The following is a 22,818-nucleotide window of genomic DNA, read 5'->3' as shown; positions in this document are numbered from 1 at the left end:
ATCAATTATACAACTGCTAGCTTCTAAGAAACTACGATAATTGCGAAACTTGGTAATCGAATATTAACACGATACTAGTAATAGATGATCTTTGATTCGTTTTAATGGAGGAGTGTCCTCCATCCCTTGGTCCCAACGCAAACTGAACAGTTCATGATGCATATGATAGATGGGCCAAAGCTAATGAGAAGGCTCGGGTTTATATTTTAGCGAATATTTCTGATGTACTGTCTAAGAAACACGAGAGGTTAGCTACTGCAAGAGAGATAGTGGACTCTTTGCAGGGCCTGTTTGGACAACCGTTCACATATGTCATGCATGATGCAATTAAATTCGTTTACATTTTTTGAACATGATGGTTCATTTCAATATTGTAGAAGTAAACGGAGCCGTCATGAATGAGAAGTGTCAAGTTGGATTCATCATGCAGTCTCTTCTGAATAGCTTTTTATATTCAAAACGAATGCAATGATGAATAAGATTGAGTATAACTTGACGACTCTTCTCAACGAACTCCAGATTTACGAATCTTTATTAAAAAATAAAGATTTAGAGGCAAAAGAAAATCTTGCTTCCACTTCAAAGAAGAAAACCCAAAAAAATTTGTCTTCTGGGAGTAAATATGGCTCTTCTTTCTCCAAGAATAGAGGTATTCAAAAGAAAAAGAAGGAAACTGGGAAAAGGAAGGCTCTAGCTGCACAAAAAGGCAAAAAGGATGTTGCCAAAGGAAATTCCATTGCAACGAAAATGGGCATTAGAAAAGAAATTGCCCTAGATATCTTGCCGAAAAGAAAGCTGAAAAAGAAAGACAAGGTAAATTAAATTTATTGGTTATTGAAACATGTATAGTGGAGAATGAAGATTCTACCTGTATATTGGATTCAGGGGCCACTAGTCATGTTTATCTTTCTTCTCAGGAAACTAGTTCCTGGAGACAACTTGAAGAAGATGAGATTCCTCTTCGGATTGGATCAGGGGAGCATATCTCAGCAAAAGCAGTGGGAGCTGTTAAGTTAACTCTTAGAAATAGATATCTGCATTTAGAAAAAATTCTTTATATACTTTCTTGTAAAAGAAATTTGATATCTATTTGTTGTTTGTTGGAAGATTTGTACAAAGTAAATTTTTGTCTTAATGAAGCATTCATTACAAAAAGAGGCATACAAATCCGTTCTGCAAACTTAGAAAGTAACTTATATAAGTTAAAACCATCTAAAGTTGAAGTTGTATATAACACAGAAATGTTTAAAACAGTTGAAACTCAAAGAAAAAAGGCAACACATTTCTTAGAGTACCTATCTTTGGCACTTGAGACTTAGCTACATTAATCTCAATGGGATTGAAAGACTGACTAAAAGTGGACTTCTAAACAAGTTAGAAGATGTCTCTTTACCGCCATGTGAGTCATGTCTCGAAGGGAAAATGACAAAAAGATATTTTTCTGGAAAAGGTCTTCGAGCCAAAGAAACCTTAGAGCATGGGATTCAGTTACATCTCTCTACACCGAGAACGCCTCAGCAGAATAGTGTATCTGAATGGAGAAACAGAACCTTGTTGGACATGGTTCGGTCCATGATGAGTTATGCTCGGTTGCTTAACTCGTTATAGAGGTATGCAGTAGAGACTGCAGCTTACATTTTGAATAACGTTCCCTCTAAGAGTGTTTCAGAAACACCTTATGAGTTATGGACATGACGTAAAGCTATTTTACATCATTTTTGGATTTGGGGTTGCCCAACACACATGTTGGTACAAAATCCTAAGAAATTGGAATATCGTTCAAAATTATGCCTATTTGTAGGTTACCCTAAAGAAATAAGGGGTGGCCAGTTTTATGATCCTCAGGATGATTAGGTAATTGTATCAACAAATGACACATTTCTAAAGGAAAACCACATTCGAGATCATAAATTTCGCAGTAAACTAGTATTGGAAGATATTTCAAATAATGCTACAGACGAATCAACAAAAGTTGTTCATCAGCCTTGCTCATCAACAAGAGTTGTAAATAGATCAAAGACATCTGGTCCATCACATCCTATTCAAGAGTTAAAAGAGCCTTAACATAGTGGGAGGGTTATGAGACAACCTGGCCGTTTTATGGGTTTAACTGAAACCGAAGTTAACATACCTAATGATGGCTTAGAGGATCCATTAACATATAATCAAGCAATGGATGATGTTGATCGAGATCAGTGGATCAAAGCCATAGACCTTGAAATAGAGTTTATATGCTTTAATTCAATATAGGAACTTGTAGATAAATCTAATGAGCTAATACCTATCAGTTGTAAGTAGATCTACAAGTGTAAAAGAGACCATATGGGGAAGGTACAGACCTATAAAGCCCAGTTAGTAGAAAAGGGTTATACCCAGGTTGAGGGGGTGGACTATGAAGAAACCTTCTCACCTATTGCTATGATCAAATCAATTTGGATACTCTTGTCCATTGCCACTTTTTATAATTATGAAATTTGGCAAATGAATGTCAAGACTGCCTTTCTAAATGGAGATCTTGCAGAGAGTATTTATATGGTCCAACCAGAAGGGTTCATTGAACAGGGTCAGGAGCAAAAGGTTTGCAAACTAAAGAGATCTATTTATGGATTGAAATAGGCATCAGGATCCTAGAATATAAGATTTGATACTGTGGTCAAATCTTATGGCTTTGAACAGAACGTTGATGAGCCGTGTGTATACAAAAAGATCATCAACTCCACTATAGCATTTCTATTTTTGTATATAGATAATATACTACTTATTGGGAATAATATAGGATACCTAACTGACACTAAAAATTGGCTAGCAACCCAATTTCAGATGAAAGATCTGGGCTAGGTGCATTATGTTCTTGGCATTCAAATAGTTCGAAACTGAAAGAACAGAACGCCAACCATGTCTCAAAAATCTTATATAGACAATGTGTTGTCTAGGTTTAAGATGCAGGATTCCATAAGAGGTCTTTTACCTTTTAGGAATGGAATACATTTTTAAAGGAACAATGTCCTAAGAACCTCAAGAAGTTGAGAATATGAGATGGGTTCCCTATGCATTAGTAGTCGAAAGTCTGATGTATGCAATGTTATTTACTCGTCCATGAAGGAACTCTTATACAAGACTACCTCTGAGTGGAAGCGATATCGTTCAAAACTCATTGTGATAAAATTAACGCATTCACAATCAAACATAATAGATATGCATGTTAAAACTAATTACAAGCATGCTTTTAACAAATACACAATAAGAGAATGAATACATACCAGTTGAAGACTCTTCTTCACCAAAGACCTCATTCTCGTACACCAAAACATGGTCGTTTACCCGCGAACGGTCTCCACACGAACACAGCAACGGGAAGGACACCACCACTTAGAACCCTCGGTATTCTCGGTGTGAAAATCCAAGAGGTATAGGCTTTGTTAGCAGAGGGAAAGAGGAGGAGAATATTGTATACCACGACCAAGAAAGTGGGAGAAGGTTGATGTCTATCGTATAGACGATGCTTTATCGTTTAGGAAGAGGTACACGATCGTTTAGTACATAGGCCGCGATCGTATAGACATTGTTTAGTAAACACTCAAGCGCGTGATCGTTTAGTAAGCTGCGCGCGTGTGTACGATCGTTTAGAAATGTTGAGCTATCGTGTAGGCTCTCGGTTTGCTATATGATGGGCAATATACACTATACTTGAGCAAATGACTGATCGCTTTTGCATAATGAAAACGATTTTCATTTTATTCTTCAGTTATGAAAACTAAAAGCAATCTCCCAATATCACACGGTTACGGAGAAAATGTGGGCACAATTATCCTATAATTGTCCAAAAATAAATAATAAATATAATCATATTATATTCATTTACCTATGGTTTAATATCACATCATATGCAATACATTAACCATAATCTTTTCTCCTCCATTAGATATAAATCATATTTATATCATTTTCCTCCAAATAATGTATCTCATACATAATGTCAATCATATCATATAGAATTAACCAGTTCAATCATATCATATATAATCGAACTCCTTCTTGTCAATTTGAACACTTCAAACTGACCCAAAACCTGATTCTCAACTTGAATCCATTGAGCTACCAAGAGGACTTATAAACCTATGGCTCGAAACTCCAACGGTACATGAATAGCTGACTAAACTCTTTAGCCACGAGATCCACCATCCGTTAACTACCAGGCTTCCACTAAAGATCAACAGCTACACTCTTCTTACCACATATATATTTCTATGTCCATCGGATATAACCAATCAACAGTACGATAACCCTTCACAAATGCTCATAACTACAGTTGGGCCAATTTACTGTTTTGCCCCTGTAGTTACATCTAACTCCTTAAGCTGTCTCTTATACACATCTAGATGTGTATAAGAGACAGACATTATATAACGAGACTATTAAATTTTGTGGTCTAGTATTATACAAACTCCTTTGTATAGGACTCCCCCGCTCGCATGTCTCCACATAAATGATCAGGATTAGACCATCTGTAGCAAGTCAAAACACTTATAACTATTCTATAAAGCGGGCCGCATCCGTAGCGTTACCAGGATAAGGTTTCCCTCTTATATCCATATCCTACAGATCATTTTGGTTATCACTTATGACATGATCCACTTGTATGTCTCCACATACATGCTTAAGTTACAAATGACAACTAGGAATCTTAGTTTATTGGTTTGTGGTAAAGCAAATAAAACATCCAATGTTCATAGACAAAAGTGAAGAAAATATCATATATTATACATCACAAGCGTTTGTTCAAAACTGTGTTTACAAACTACAGGAAATGAGAGTTTAAGGCATCATCCCCAACAGTCTAGACATATGCTTTGCAGTAGGGATTGTCAGTAGGTATCAGTCCAATCCTGGTTATGAACATTGGACTGCTGTTAAGAATGAGGACAATATTGTTGATCCGTTTATAAAGGCTCTCTCGGCTAAGTTTTTCGAGGGTCACCTAAAGAGTTTAGGACTGCGGGTAAAATAAATAGGGCAAGTAGGAGAAAATGTGGGTATGAAATGCCCTACTTTATTGTATTTAGTTTTCTCTCACAGCACTCAACTTTGTTGTAACCCACTAGGAGTTTTAGTCCAAGTGGGAGTTTGTTGGGTTGTATGACCTAAAACTCATAGTTTTGTAAATAGTAAACATATAAACTTAGGAAGTTTATTCAGAGAAGTGTTGTTGATTGTTTAATAATTATAAATTCAATAAACTACGAACCTTTGGCTATTGTCATTAATACTTGGACTTTATGTGGAGACATAAACTTGATCAAGTTCGAGTAAAATAGCCTAAACCGTCTATAGTACTTAGACTAGGTTGGGTACTTATTTCTGGAGATACTATTGAATACGGCCCACTTTATGATCGGTTCGTTCATGTAGAGACATGTGAGCGGGGGTGTTCTACACGATGAGATTGTGTAAGACAGGCCACGTAATAATCACTATTACGTATTAACGTCGTATACTGTTAACACTGATTAATTTCACTTCTTGATGACCTAGATAACTTGTTCTAAATCTTGAGCTGTCTATGAACTCCGTTTTATTCGGTATTTTCTCTTGATCTGCATAGGTGAGGGTAAGCTCAACGTCGTTGCTCAATATGCCTCCCATTTCAGGGATAAGACCGAGTAGATGACTGGGGACATAGAATTTGCAAGATGAAATTCACTCCTACCCATTTTAGGGATAGTAGAAAGGTTGTTTTCTTAAGGGTTGATCTCGGGTCTTGAACAAGGGGCCCCATCCTCTCGTTGGCCTGAGAGGGAATGATTTAGTAATTATGATCCTAAATCAATTGTTCGTTAGAGGGACAGTAGTACTTAAGGTGAAAAGCTGTAACTCAGGGGTATTTCGGTATTTGACCTAGCTAAAATTATGAACAACCTATGAAGGATCAACTTATTGACGACGGTTATATCAAATGGACACATAATATATCTACAGTGAGAGAAGTCTAACTACAGACTATAGTAGACAGTCCTGTTAGTTAATGAATGTTGATTAACTAGGTTAAAGAATTTGACCGGTTAATCTCGGATCGTTGGAGTCTATGATTTGTAGGTCCATCGAGTCTCTTGCTAGCTCAATATAGACAAAATTGAAGAACTAGATGAAGTAAGAATTTGAAATGTTCAATTTCAGGTTTTAGGGAATATTGTATTTTATATGAGATATAATTTACAATTAAATAATTAATTTATTAATTAATTATTTTTTAGAGTATACTTGATCATTAGCATGAAAGTTTTTTTTTTAAAACTTGATTAATGTGATTAATCAAAGTTAGGTGTCTTAAAAAATTTAATATGTGATATTAAATTTATTTATTTTTATTTAATTGAAAATTTTTTATTTAAATAATTTCCAAATTTTGAAAATTATTTTTATTAAAAAATTAGTTAGTGGAAAAATCCAATTGTTGGATTTTTCCATGAACTAAGTGGACTTTCAAGTGGCATTTCCCAAGCTTGACACCTAGAGATTACATGCTAATGAAGTTTGAGGTGGAAGACATGCAAAATAGTTTTACATGTGTTTTCTTTGCAAGACTAATGCTTCCACAACTTTTGACCTAAAATCTTCCACCTCTCTTCTCTTTACTCTCCTTCTTTCTATAGTGAAATTCCCTTATTTTCTACAGTGAAGTTGTTTGGCTCAGGAATTTCTTGACTCAACTAGAAGTAGTTCCATACATGTGAAGACCTGTAACCGTTTACTATGATAATAGTGGTGTTGTGGCTAATTCCAAAAAGCCAAGGAGTCACATACGTGGGAAATATATCGAGCGTGAGTATCACATGATTCGAGATATTGTGCATCGAGGAGACGTGATCGGCACGCAGATAACTTTAACGCATAACGTTGTTGATCTGTTTACAAAGACCCTTATGATTAATGTGTTTAAGGGTCACCTGGAGATTAGGTTTACGACACATGCCTCATTTTACCTAAGGCAAGTAGGAGATATTACTAGGCGCGTATTGTATACCCTAGTTTCTTGTTTTGTGCACATTATACTTTATACTTATTTATTTTTTCTTTTGTACGCCCCATTAGCTTTAGAACAAGTGAGAGATTGTTAGGGTTGATGCCTTAAATCTCACGAGTCTTGTAGTTATAATTGTATTATACAAATAATTTATTTATCTAATAAAATAAAGCGGTATTTTATTTATCATTTAGTTGCATTTATCCACAAAAACCAATAAACTAAGATCCAAGGTTATTTTCTGAAACTTAAGCATGTATGTAGAGACATATAAGCGGTTCTTGTTTAAGTGATAACCTAAACGATCTGTAATAGATGGATAAGGTTGAGTATCTTATCCTTATGACACTATGAATACGACTTGCTTTGTAGTTATTACAATTGTTGTAAAATGCTTCAAACGATCTGATCCTAATCATTTATATGTAGACATGTGAGTAGGGTGCTCTATGTAAAGAGTTTGTATAAGACCAGACCACAAAATGTATAGTCTCTCTATATAACACCCTTAATATATGAGACTTGCATTTCATTAGGATGACCATAGGTGACTTGACCTTAATCCTTAGTGAGCTATGAACTACTGCCTATGAAGGTAGACCTTTGATTTATGAGGGTGAGAGTGACCAGCTTCAATGACTCAATATGTCTACCATTTTGAGGATTCGTCTGATTAGGGAGTTGGGAACACAGCTACATAAGACGGAACTACTCCTTCTCTATAGTTAGATAGATAAACTGCTCCCTTAAGAGTTGATTCCAAGGCTTGAACAACATGGCACCACACCCTCTCCTGGCCCGAGAAAGGTTTGGTCATAGTTAAACTATGATAAATTGTTCCCCTTCTCCAAGTATTTTCCTTTTCATCCTTGTTGCTAATTAATTAAATAACCCATTCTTTTATTAATTGCCACATTAATTAAATAACCATATATTAAATCTAATTTAGTATATAATTAATTAATTAAAATATAAACATCACATGTTTATATGCTTCCACCTCTTTAACATTATAATTAATTAAAACTTCATGAATCTAATTCACATGAATTAAATATTTGAATCTCATTCAAATATTTTCCTCTAATATAATTTGAATTATAGATCGCATCTATAATTAATTATATATTAATCGCATTAATATACAATTTCCTCGATTTATTTGAACAATTCAAATCATTCCTCATTATAATCCTTTAGTGAGCTAACAAGGGGACCTGGTAGACCTACAGATCAGAAGCTTCAGCGATGTGCGATTAATTGGATAAACTTATTAACTAAATTAATCAATATTTGTTAACTGTGGGTACATTTTACTAAAGACCCATAGCTGCACTCTTTTCACTACATATATATTTCTGTATCCACGGATATAGACCAATAACATCAAGTTAGTTATTCATGAGTGTTCGTAACACCAACTGGGTCAAATAACCATTTTACTCTTGGGTTACCTCTGTATCCTTAAGTACTAGTGCTCTTCTAATGAAAAACCTGTTTATGGTCCAACCATTAAACAGAAATCCCTCTCGAGCCAGTGAGAGGGTAGGGTCCTTTATTCAAGTTTCGAAGATACCACTTAAATGAACACTCATCTACTTACCCTAAAGTCGAGAAGGAGTGAACTCTATCTTGTATTATTATGTTTCCAGCTCCCCATTCAGTCTTGTCCCCAAAATGGTAGGCTTATTAAGTCAACAAACTGGCCACTCTCACCCATACAAATCAAAGGACAATCCCTCATGAACAGAAGTTCATCATACACTTAGGATTAAGACTAAGTTGCCTAGGTAATCCTATTGAAATAGAAACCTAACTAGTCAATAGTGTTAAACCTAGTGGTTACTATTTTGCAATCTGGTCTTATGCAAACTCATTGCATATGATAACCCTACTAGCATGCTACATACACAAACACATTATATCATTATGTTTGTATCAAATACAAAGTGGGTTGTATCTATGGTGTCATCGGGATAAGGTACCAAACCTTATCTCTATACTATAGACCCTTTAGGCTGTATCTTGAACAATTATCCATATATGTCTCCACATATTGTTCATGACTCATAAGAAAGTCTTGAATGGTATTTTATTAGATTTAGGGTTATTAAAACAAAATAGAATATAACACAATCAATAACATTTTTTGAAATAACATCGATAGCTCTTTATTGATGACGGTAAATTAATTACATTTACTATCTATGAGTTTTAGTGCATAAAATCCAACAAACTCCCACTTGAACTAAAACTCTAGTCAATGAGATGAACATAATATCACTATCCAAAGCAATGGGAATGGTAAATAAATACAATAAACTAGGAAATCCATATACCCATTATGCATCTCCCACTTGCCCTAGATTATACAATGTACATGCTTGCAAACCTAAATTCTCTAGATAACTCTCAAACACTTTAGTCGAGAGTGCCTTCGTAAATGAATCTACAATTTTGTGCTCCGAAACGATCTTTGTGACGATCACATCTCTTCATTGCACAATCTCCCGTATCAGATGATACTTCCTTTCAATATGTTTTCCTCGTTTATGGTTGTGAGGTTTTTTAGAGTCTGCTATAGCCCCATTGTTGTCTCAATATAAGGTGATAGGCAATTCCATGTTTGGAACCACTTCTAGGTCACTTAGAAACTTCCTAAGCCAAACAACTTCCTTTGCTGCTTAACAAGCAGCTACATATTCAGCCTTCATAGTGGAGTCAATAATGCATCATTACTTGATTCTATGTCATACTACTGTTGGGAATGTCCTAGAACTCACAGTTCGTATTAAACATTCTATTTTTTTTAAATAAAATATTATTGAATATTTTATTCAATAAAGTTGTTGATTTTGCAGTCTATTATGAAAATCCAATAAACATATCTATGGCTATAGTATGAATACTTTAACTTTATGTGGTGACACAAACAGGATCAAGTTAATAGTATATAGCCTAAATGGTTTAATAAGTATATGGATGAAATTGGGTATCTCGTCTTGGTAACACTATTGGATGTGACCCATTTTATATAGGTAATACAAATGATGTGATCCACAGATCATTCATGTAGAGACATGTGAGTGAGAGCATCCTATGCAATGAGTTTGAGTATAAAGTGGACAACGAAATAGTCACTTTTCTTTATAATGACCGTTTACTATTAAAACTAACTATTTCATTTTTAAAGTAACCTAGGATAACTTGATCTTAATCCTGAGCCAGCTATGAACTCCTGTTTATTCGAGATTATCATTTGATCTGCTGGGTGAGAGTAGTCCAACAACACTGCTTAATAAGCCTTCCATTTTGTGGATAAGACTGATGAATTAGCTGGGTACATAGCTCTGCAAGATGGAATTCACTCCTACCCCTTTTAGGATTAGCAGATAGGTTGTTCTCTTAAGTACTGATTCCAGGTCTTGAACAATCAGGGCCCCGCCTTCTCATGATAGAGAAAGGACTTGATTCATAAGTATTATGAATTAAATTTTTCATTAGAGGGTGGTAGGAACTTAAGGAACGAGATGTATTTACAAGGGTAAAACGGTAATCTTGACCCAACTGTGATTACGAACAACCTGTGAATGATCAACTTACTGATTATGGTTTATATGGACAGAAATATATCTACAGTAAGAAGAGTGCAACTATCAAGCTATAACGGTATGTCTTGATAGTTAACGAATAGAAATGAATTCGATTAAAGAGTTTTAACGAATTAATGACAGATCGTTGGAGCTCATGATCTGTAGGTCCATTAGGTTCCTCTATTAGCTCATTAAATTAGAATAACAAATTGAGTATTGATGTATGAATTTTAGGGTTTTCAATTGATTGTATATAATACAATTATAGACGTTTAATTTAATTGAAATTATAAGAAATTAAAAAATCAATTAATATTTAAATTATGATTTAAATATAAAATTGATTATTTGGTGATATTGTATTAATTTAATATTTAGATATTAAATTAATATTAAATTAAAAATTAGTTTTATCTAATTAATTATTTTGAATCAATTTTATAAAACCAATTTAAAAAATAATTTTTTTTGAAACGTTTTTAGTTGGTGGTTTTTTCCATATTTTAGGAAAAATCCACTAACTATATTGGAGAATCACCAAATTCCATTGCTAATCTTCAAGTTGTAGCTGCCCAACATGCAACCTGATACATTTGCATGGTTTTTACCAATATATAGAAGCTCCATGCATGAAGAACAGCAAGAGATTGAATGAAATAGAAAAAGTTCTACATTGTTAACCCTGCTCTCGTTCTTCATCAACTCAGTTTTGATATAAGTGTTTCCACCACACATTCTAGCTTGAGAATAATAGAGAAGATCTCGGTCGTAGTCCTCTTGCTGATTCAAGCAAGATCTTGGTGTTTTTCCAGCTGATTTTATGAAGAAATCTTCAAAGGCAATATGTGTTTCAAACCATCTTTTGAATATCATATGTACAGCATGCTTAAAACTCAAATTAAATGTAGTTTAATTGCTTATTGATTCTATAGTCTTCCGTTGTGTGATATATCATTCCTATAATTGGTATCAGAGTATGATTTAAGCACTTAACTATTGTTAATTTGAGTTTGGTGGGTGTTTCTCCATGAACTACATGAAATAGTATGCTGATATGGTTTTTCAGTGTTTTGGGCATTTTAATCCTTTCAATTATGTTGTTTCTCTTGTAATTGGATCTTGTTTGATGGGTCTTAATATGTGTTTTAGAGTCTATAATTCATATGAAGTCATTAGAAGTTAAAATTAAGATGTAATTGAAGAAAGAAATGAAGAAGGTCGAGCTGCAAATTCCAGTCTTTCAGCATCTGATCAAATCTTGTTGTTGAAATTCGGGCGAGAATTCCATTTCTAGTGATGTTGATGTAAGTTCAAGCAAGATTTTGTTTCAAACGAGATTCTGAATAAAATTTTAGAGTGAGATTTCAAGTTCAAACAAGATTTTGAATCAAATTTGAGCGAGATTTCTAGTTCGAGCGAGATTTTATTGGAATTTTGAGCGAGAGATCGAATTGGGTGAGATTTTGAATCAATTTCAAATGAGATTTCGAGAATGGAGCGGGAGATCGAGTTTGGGCGAGACCTGAGTCGAGCGACACAAGAACTAACTAGAACTAGCGAGAACGGCCGATTCGACCGATTTTTTCCTCTTGAGATCTTGTCCAGTTCGGCCTCAAATGGTTTTGGTTGGTCTGGATCAAACTTTTCTGGTCCAGTTCAAGTTGTTTGGGTTCAGTTTGGAATTGTTTGAGCGGTCAAGAAACGGTTTTGAAGCTGTTTTTGTAATATTTAGGATTTTGTTTACTTAAAAATGCCAAAACCAAAAACCGTATCAGTATGTGTTTAATTGTTTATGCATGCGATGTATGTAATAATTCAATAAATCTTATATATGCATATAGTATGCCATATAGATTTAAAATCCCACCGTAAGAAGCATGTTACATGCAGTGAAAGTATATTATAAATTGTTATAATATATAGTATGCATGAATAGGGTTTTCTTTTAATATAAATGTTGTATCAAAATACCTTTGATGAATGTTATGGATGTTTAGCATGTCTAATTTTTGTAAGATGTTATAAAATTGTATTAGACTTTAAAATCCATAACAAAGAGACACAACATGCTCAATTAGGTTAACAACTAGTTTTAACCATTAAAATATATTGTTACCTTATAAATTTGGTTACAAACTCAAATAGGTTCATAAACCTGTCTAAGGCTAGGGGTACTTAAGTTAATGGTTTACGTAACACCTACTACCTGGTGATTATGACCGAAAGATTGAGCTTTGTTAATTGATTTTATGAGCTTGCATGAGCGGTGTGAGGTTTAAAACTGGTTTAAACACTTAGACATCGTATGGTTATATCCAAATATAAAAGTTATACTTGGATAAAAATGATATAGACTTGGGTTGTTTAAAAGTTAGCCATTTTTTAACCTAAGTAAATAGATACCTAAACATATAGAACACTTCAGTGGGAGATTAACAATATATTTAATATATAGTTATTAGCTCTCACGTCCTCAAGAGTTCACACCGTAAGATCTATGCTCGGCTTTGTGTCGCTTTTACCACGACTACTCCATTCGGAAAGTGTTTGCATGGGTCAATAACAAAGTGAATGAGGGAAGTAGTTCATAGTAAGTGGGTGAAGGAAATGTGTCAACATTGTCCTACAGTCTCTTCCATTAGTTTGAACTGTGAGATTCCTACATTGCGTCTGTTGTCGTTTTTAGGTGGCACAAGCTAGTCGTTAACCACAACGATCCCCTCGGAGGGTTGTAACATAGGATTCGGAACAACCCAAACTTCAGTAAATGAATAAGGTCTTATAATTCCGTCTTGGGTATTGTCTTCTATTCCAGGGGCATATTCATATCATTCGATAAGATATGAAAATGGCGGGTCACACTTACAAAAATTACTAATTGTTAGTAAAGATCTTGACCGAAAACGATAACCAAAAGAACTATAAGAGTAAAGAGTTATTCTGTATAGTATTTGGTCAAGAATTTGTCTTCCTTCAGTGAAGGAATTGTTGACTGCCCCTTGGTAACAACTATTCTAGATCACTAAATTATCGTTGCAAATAAATAAGGATTTATTGGGTACTTTCTTATTTTGCTAAAATTGGATTTACATGCATAAATGTTTAATAGAATTTGTTTAAATTATTTCAGCAATGTTGAATTCAATCATACAACTGCTAGCTTCCTATAAATTTAACGATGAAGAATATTCAAACTGGAAATCCAACATTAATACAATATTAGTTATGGATGATTTAAGGTATGTATTGACGGAGGAATGTCCTCCGGTTCCCAATAGTACAGCAAACCGAAATGTTCGGGACATTTATGATCAGTGGGTAAGGGCTAATGAGAAAGCTCGAGCCTACATCTTAGCAAGCATATATGATGTACTTAATAAGAAACATGAGTTAGTGCCCACCACCCGTGAGATAATGGCGTCGCTTCAGGAGATGTTCGGGCAACCGTCATCCTCTGTTCGACATGAAGCCATTAAGTATATCTACATTACTCGCAGGAAAGATGAAACCAACATTAGAGAACATGTTCTCGATATGATGGTCCATTTTAATGTTACTGAGGCTCATAGGGCGATGATAGATGAGACAAGTTAAATAAGTATGATATTAGAATCCCTCCTGGAGAGTTATCTACCATTTAGAACCAATGTTGTTATGAACAATATTACTTATAATTTGACCGAATTACAGACATATCAGTCTATGATGAAACTTAAGGAGAAAGAAGTAAATGTTATTTCTAGGTCTAAGAAGTTTTTTAAGGGGTCAACGTCTGGAACAAGACCCACTGATAACAAAAAGTATGTTCCTTCTTCTTCGAAAGACAAATCCGTACAAATTAAGAAAAAGGGTAAAGGGAGTAAGAAAACCACTGCTAAGAAAACAAAAACAAAACTCCTAAAGGAAAATGTTTCCATTGTGGAGAGGATAGTCACTGGAAGCGTAACTGCCCAAAGTATTTAGCTGAAAAGAAAGCAGAAAAGGCGAAACAAGGTAAATAAGATTTAATAGTAGTTGTAACATGTCTAATGGAGAATACTCACCTAACCTGGATATTAGATTCAGGCGTCGTTAATCATGTTTGTACTTTTCTATAGGAAACTAGTTCTTGGAGAGAACTTTCTGAAAAAGAAATGACTTTCAAGATGGGAATGGGTGGAGTCATTTCAGCTCATGTAGTGGGAGATGACAAGCTATTTTTTGGAGAGTCTTTTATCTTACTTAGGTATGTGTATTATGTACCTAAGATGAAAAGAAACTTAATATTCATTTCCTGTCTGCTAGAAAATATGTACAAAATATCTTTTGAATCTAATGAAGTGTTTGTTTTTTCAAGAGGTGTTCATATTTGTTCTACAACGCTCGAAAATAACTTATACATATTAAAACCAACTTAAGCAAAAGTCATTCTAAATATAGAGATGTTTAAAATTGTTGAGACTCAAAATAAGAAACAAAAAATTTCTCCTAATGCCTATCTTTGGCACCTCAGACTTGGTCACATTAATCTCAACAGGATTAAGAGATTAGTAAAAAACGATCTTCTAAATCAGTTAGAAGATGGTTCTTTACCTCCATGTGAATCATGTCTTGAGGGAAAAATAACAAAAAGATGTTTTTCTGACAAACATCTTCATGCCAAAAAGCCTCTCAAACTTATACATTCAGACCTATGTGGTTCAATGAGTGTAAAAGTACGAGGTGGCTATCAGTATTTCGTCAGTTTTATTGATGATTACTCGAGATATGACTATATTTACTTAATCAATCATAAGTCGGAAACTCTTGAAAAGTTCAAAGAATTTAAGACCGAGATAGAAAATTTGTTAAGTAAAAGAATTAAAACACTTTGATCTGATCGCGGTGGTGAGTATATATATTTACAATTCAAGAACTATCTAGTAGATCATGGAATGCAATCACAACTTACAGCACCTGGAACACCACAATAAAACGATGTTGCAGAAAGGAGAAATCGAACCTTGTTAAACATGGTCTGATCAATGATGAGTTATGCTCAGTTACCTCAATCCTTTTGGGGGCATGCAATACAAATTACAGTATTTATTCTAAACGTTATTCCATCAAAAGTGTTTCAGAAACACTGTATGAATTATGGAAAGGACGCAAAACTAGTTTACGTCATTTCCGTATCTGGGGTTGTCTAGCACATGTCTTGGTACGAAATCCTAAGAAATTGGAAACACGTTCGAAATTATGCCTTTTTATAGGATACCCCAAAGAAATAAAAGGAAGATTGTTCTATGATCCCCCAAGAAGAGAAAGTATTTGTATCGACAAACACCACATACTTGAAAAAAGATCATATAAAAAATCTTCTATCTCGCAAGAAACTAATATTGCAAGAAATGACCAAAGATGCTACACGTGTGTCATGCGGGCATCCAACTATGGTTGCATTCCATATTCAACTCAACTCTTGTCTTGCTTGATTTGGCTTGCACCCGACAGAGGAGTTGCGCTTATGCATTGATCCTGGTGACTTACCTTCGGTTTGGCTTGCCCCCACGTGTGTCATGCGGATATCCAATTACGGATAAGTGTCTTTCACAACTTAACTCTTATCAACAAAAGTTTTCCCATTACATTGACAGTGGAGTTGTTATTCTCAAAATTCCCGCAATTTTTATTTTTTTTTGGAAAATGATCGCAATGTAATGAACGCAATTCTCCGGGATCGTTGCCACCTCTAAACTTAGAGGTTGGCAGCGCTCTCACCGCAAAGCTAAAAATAAAATCAACAAGAATACGGTAATAAATGTTTGAGCAAAGGTTTGCACGCAATAAAACTTAAACTTTCAAAATTTGAAGAACCTATTAAAAGTAAGGAAAGCCTTGCGATGCTTATTTAGCAGATGCGGTGAATTATACGTACTATCATAGATGCATCATAAAGGAACGCAATTAAACAAGGAGAATTTCAAAAGGATAATGCATAAAAGATAACAAGAAAAGAAACTCAAATAGAATAACGCATGCCACCATGCATTGGAGTTCATACGATCGAAGCCATGCGTTGAAGGATGGAGGTTCCGTTGTAACCGCGCACCTGATAACGGGCAGAAATGCACGTTATTACATTGATAAGTTATTAAACAATGAGGGTTTGCGTTGATGAAATATGTTAGATTGCATCCAAAAAGCATTAAGTTTATAACATTGCAGTCGTATGCGTTCATCGCATAGAAACAGTTAATTTTTGTATTTTTGTTCAAAACATGCGTTGATGCAAGGTGGAAAGAGCGATCACAAGAAATCAATGGACGAGCATAGCATTACCGCAAGGGTTTGCGGTGATTTGTGTTCGCCAACATCTGCTCAAGAAGGATTGCCGCATAGAGCGCAACTTGGTGGACGCATCTGGTGAAAGGCATAATTAATCATAATGGGGCAAAAAGCTGATAACGGTCGAATTCGAATTAAGTTGACAGCCGCTAACGATAACAAGTACACTCAGCTTTTTTTATGACAAATATTCAGGGCATCAGCCAGAGAATTAAAGCCATTCCATCTGTGCAATCAAAAGAGAGAAGCCACCTTTCACCCTAGAAGCTCTATAAATACCGAAGGCAACCTTCAGAAAAGGAGTTCAGAGATTTAGAGAATTTTTCCTACATAGTTTAACCCTGTTCTTATATTTTATTTTACCTTAAGGCGGAAGCGAGAGAAGGAGGTTGTCTCGATAGATCGTTCCGGTGAGCTTGGGAGAGCGTCGGAAGCTTCAAGATCAGAGACAGGGCCAGCTCCTGCGGAAGCATGAATATCTTTTTAATCGAATAGAGATTGGCAGTGTAAAAGCCTCGGTCAGAAAGGAATTGCTACCAGACTCTCTACCTTTATCTTCCATTGCTATTTTGTATTCAAACTCATTTATAAAAATGGAATTTACTTCTCTATATCTGTTCACTCTCTGCTATTTACGCATGAGTAGCTAAATTTGTTGAATGGGTTGAGAAGCACTTAGCTAGCTTAACTAGGGATATTTATTCTATGCGATCATCTTGTATTAAGTATGCTTCATTCGTCCATTAGAGATACTCGGGAGGGTAGTCTAAGGACAGGATCTAAGCCTGGAAAAGTCAGGTTAGAATCTAGGCTCGGAAGAGTCGGATTAGACCGCATAATCAAGAGATAGGAGCTTAGGAATAAGCATTGTTTGCTATTAACACATCGCATGCATCCTAGAGATAGGATATGATTGTGTATGGTCACCTTTCCTTCGTGCATCTTGCATCATTGCATGGAAAAGAATAGTGTCACACCCTGCCCCAGACTACCCTCTGAGCCTAGGAAAGGACGAGACTGCAGCAGTTATCAACCTTTTTGTTGACACTTACTACTTAATAACTCTTGCGGAAATAACTCTGATACCAATGAACAAATTCAACAACCAACTGATTAAGTCAAGAAGGCAAATAACAACAGATTAAGTAGGCCCTTTTTATTACAACAATGCAACATTTATACAACTCCAAGACTTAGCTACAAAGTTTACAACAACTGTAAAATCCTCCGGAAGTGTATCTGCATGTGGCAGACCTTGACCTTAGCAGCACCCTGGAACTCCTCACCTTCCGCTACCTGGGAAGAAAAACATGAAATAACAGAATGAGCTTCACAAAGCTCGGTGAGTGGTAAGTAACTTCTAGAGTCTGTTTCAACTCATAAAAACAAGCATATCATAGATACGAGGTTACATTTAAATCTCAGCCTTGAATGAGTCTTGTCTCAACTCTATTTACGCGCACGGTAGATAGCTAAACTAATAACTACTTAGAATGAGTATGTTGTCTATCTACACACATGTTAGATAGATAACTGTTACTAAATACAACGTTTACTCTTTACGTTTCCTTTGTCTCCTATGTGCACATCGCTCCACGCTCATGGGCTCAGAAGCTAGGCTCGTCGGTCCTCTGAATATCCCATACAAGGATCCTCCCACAGGCTCAAGAACTAAACCTCTCGGTCCCCTGACCATCCCATAAGGTTTTGCTTACGGGCTAAGGAACTAGGTTTATTAACCCCCTGACCATCCCAATCCCATAATTTCATTCTCATGCTAGATACTCATTCATAACCTAAGCATATACAATTTACTCTAAAATATATGCTTTACGACTTAAAGAAAAGTACCACTCACCTTGGTCGTTTAGGAACCTTTCTCTTTAGAAGTTCCTTGATCTTCCCGGGCTCCTCTTTTGATCCCTAAATTTCAGATTCAATTTAAAGCTCAGGCTATTCATAGTTCTAGGCTTTATCTTGAGATACTTACTTCTACAAATATGCTCTAAAATGTCTCAGGAAGCTTACCTCAAAATCTTAGCTCATAAATTCTTGTGGTTTGGCCGGAATCTACAAAACATCAAGACTGGCCCAGCTTACCCGACAGCTCGAACCCTCTATCTTGTCCTCTCTTTCCAGCCTGATTCCTTGCACATTCTTCTTCGGCAGCCCTACCCTGAAAACTAGACTCATGTAGATTTCAGATGGATTTGGAATCACTTCAAATGCACGAGTATTCTGGGAGAACTTCTCGTCCCAAGTTGATGCTACTTCCTGTCCTTTCTTTCCAACAGCATCTCCCCTTTTGGAACCTCTTGACCAACGCATGGTCTTGCTACCAACGCATAGTCTCCTCCCAATACACTCTTATTTATGTCCTTTAAATAGAATTTAAGTTTCATCTGAAGTCTTTGGCCCTATTTATAGGCGTCCAAAAGAGTTCTAAGGCCGACACCTCTTACTTGGCTGCATGTCCAAGTGTCTCTTCCTTACACTATCAATGCAATCTTGCATTAGCGCAACCCAAGGTGTCTTGCTCCCCTTTTACAAACGCATAGCCCTCAACTATGCATGTCTTTTTATGCATCCACCTCATTTGCTTAAAGCTTAAGATTTCTTCCCAACAAGCCATATGTCCGAATGACGTCCTTCATATGCATTCATCCTTCATATGCGTTCATCCTTCCTATGCGTTCATCCTTCATATGCATCCATCCAACTCAATATGCGTTCATCCTTCATATGCATCCATCCAACTCAATATGCGTTCAACTAGGATGATGACCAACACCCCTTTCAACGCATAGTACTAGCCTCAGATATCCAACGCATAGCAACCCTTGGGCTAACTTGGTTCTCAACTCAAAGCCATCGCATCTCTTATAACCAACGCAACCCACCTCATTTACCTTGTTATTGCAAGCCTTAACAACGCAAGGGCAAAATCACTATGCGTCCACCTTAGCTCGTTACATCGTATAGCTTATACCTTATCAAGGCCACTGCATCCACCGTATCCATCGTTCATGCCATCTCATACTACCAATGCATTCCCTCGGTCGCATACCAAAGGCCGCTCCATTGCACGCCCTCGGTCGCACACTCTCGCGTAGCAAAGCCGCCGCAGACCATCAATGCATAGAACCGCGCACATGTTGTCAACGCATAGCATGGTTGCATGACATCAACGCATAGCACCGTGCACATGTCATCAGCGCCTCGCTCTATCACATGACATCAACGCATAGCACCGCGTGCATGTCATCAACGCATCCCTTCGGCCGCAACCCATCGGCCACATACTCTCACCTCCAACACATCCATCGCATCCACCTCCATCGCCGCATGCCATCCATCGACGCATGCCTCGCACCCCATCATCGCATGCCCTCGCATCACCGCATGCCCTCGCACCACCACAACCTACCAACGCATCTCCTTCAGCCGCATTCCTTCAACTGTATAGACACATACCATCGTGTCCAATGCATCCATCGCAGCCGTCGCAACCCATGCGTTGATCTAACCTCTAAAAGCAGTGGCTGCCGCATGCGTTATTCTTAGCCCTACTTCAAACTCTCTCCATGCCCAAGTAACCTCTCAAAACTTTATGGCCAACGCATAATCCAACACTTAGTCATTTTTCTCCTTGGCTTCCAATGCATGATAACTCTTGGCAATGCCTCTTACCAATATTTTGGCCAATCATGCGTCTAACCTTACAAACGCATGGTTGCCTTCTCAACTTATGCGTTAATGTCTCCTAACCCTTCACGCATGGGTCCTTTTTTGACCTTACACTTAGCCAATATTTCATCAATTAATGCTTAACTCAAAACTACTCAAAGAAAATCTATTCAACACTTAGAAATTTCCTTCTCTTCAACATAGGATTTAACTTTCACTTAGTTAATTTCTTTTAACACCTGCTTAAGTAAAGAAAATGAAAATCCGGGTTTCACAAGTATAGACTTAGGGATAAGCTCTATGGACACTTTTGCATTCAACACATGCGTCCTAGACTTAGGAGCACTGCATTTGGATTGGAAAATGACTTTTTGTGCATGGGTATAGCATGATCGCATCGTCTGATACATTCCCAAGTAACGCTAGCTAAAGACCTTCTCAACCCGTTCATCCGCTTACTCAGTGCATCTATCACACAATCAATCTCTTCTCAAATCTATCGCATTTATTTATTTCATTACCGCAATCAAAAAAACCAAACAACTATTTAAGCTACCGATTATCGCAAGGTTTTTCTAAAAATTACCGCAACCTATTTTCCCAAGTCCCTGAGTTCGACCCTGGACTTACCAGGAAACTCAGTGGGGTTTACATTTGGATTCCACTGAGAAAAATTGATTGCTCAACGCAACTCCATCACCGCATTTCCTCCATAATTTCACATCATAAAATAACGCATCAGCACTGAGGAGAATTATTGTCGCACCTACAAGGATCAAACGCACCACAACCAAGGAAGCAGCCGCATATCCAAAATAACAATAAAAATAAAAATAAACTTGTAAACCCCGAATTCTAAATTTCCTAGACAAGTATGTTTAGCCAAAGGAATGATATATTAAATATCTAATAAGTGAAAATCCATGTTATTTATAAGAGTTGTGGAGAAAGGAAAAGAAAAACATATTAAATAAGGAAGCTCACTTATCGGTTGGAATGGAGGCACTAAATATGGGGTGACGTGGCGGTTAATCCTTGAACTCGAGAGGCGGTAGAAAGATTAAAAGAAAGAGAAAATTCGAAAGCTTGGTTTCGGCAATCTACATGAGCAAATTTAGTGAAATTTGTGCCATTTGAAAGCTGGGAGAATCTAGTTTTTGAGATTGTCTTGCTGGAGAAAGATTGCATGAGAAGAAGAATAAAAAGTGAGGAATTTGCAGAAGATGCAGAATCTCGAATTAATTAGGGCCTGAGGTGGAGATTGGAAGCTCCAGGCCAAACTATAAAGAATTTTCAGCTAAAATTTTGAGAAAAGAAAGTTAACTCAATTTTAAACAAATTTGTAGAAGGAAGTTTCTTGAAAATAGTTTAGGATTTTGAGTTTTGAATTTTTTAATTTGAAACAGAGAGTCTGTGCAAAAGCAGACAGTTGCTTGAGAAGAACAAACAAACAACTCACCGTGAAGAGCGAGATAAGAAGGATGAGGATCTCGCTCAGGAAGATAATCTTGCTGATTTTGTGATGAGGATTTCCCTCAAGTAGGAAATCTCGCTAGAGATGAGAGCTGAATCTCGCTGGTGAGGAAGCCAAGTTTGTTAGAAGAGGTGAGTATCGCTAGGATGAAAATGTTGCTCAGAAAAGCTTGATTTCGCTCATGATGAGGATCTCGCTCTTGAGGATGAATTCACTCATGTTGATCATCTCGCTAGTAATGTTGTCTTTGTTGATGAAAGTTCTATTAGTAAATGAACTATTTGAGGTATTTTACTAAGAATTCTAAGGAATTTAACCGGGAATTATGTCCTTTCAGGCCAAGAAGAGCTAAGAGAGGCGTATAACTCATTAAGAACCCCAACGAGCTGTGAGTGATTATGTGATGATTTAATGTTTTAGTGATTTAGAAACTATGATTTATTTGAAGTTATTTCTCATGCTAAGTGTTTAAATGAAGTGCCAAGTGTCACAATCGCTCTTTCGGAAGGTTCTCTTAGCGATTGTGCGGCATTTGTTCCCGCTCACAAACAAGTCAGCCAACTCAAATACGGACTGCCGATGGCACACCGAGTGCCTCTCGCAACCTCCACCCCCGTTTTAGGGAAAACGGTTTTAGAAAACGGGTTTAGAGAAAAGGTTTTCGTAAGAAGTTTTATGAGTGTGAATAAAGAAAGAAAGATTGTAGTAGACTAGAAAGCAATAAGCAACATCAACAG

Source organism: Benincasa hispida, chromosome 3 (genome assembly GCF_009727055.1).
Source record: "Benincasa hispida cultivar B227 chromosome 3, ASM972705v1, whole genome shotgun sequence".
NCBI classification, from domain to species: domain Eukaryota; kingdom Viridiplantae; phylum Streptophyta; class Magnoliopsida; order Cucurbitales; family Cucurbitaceae; genus Benincasa; species Benincasa hispida.
The sequence above is the reverse complement of the archived record's forward strand: the minus strand, read 5'-3'. Positions refer to the sequence as shown.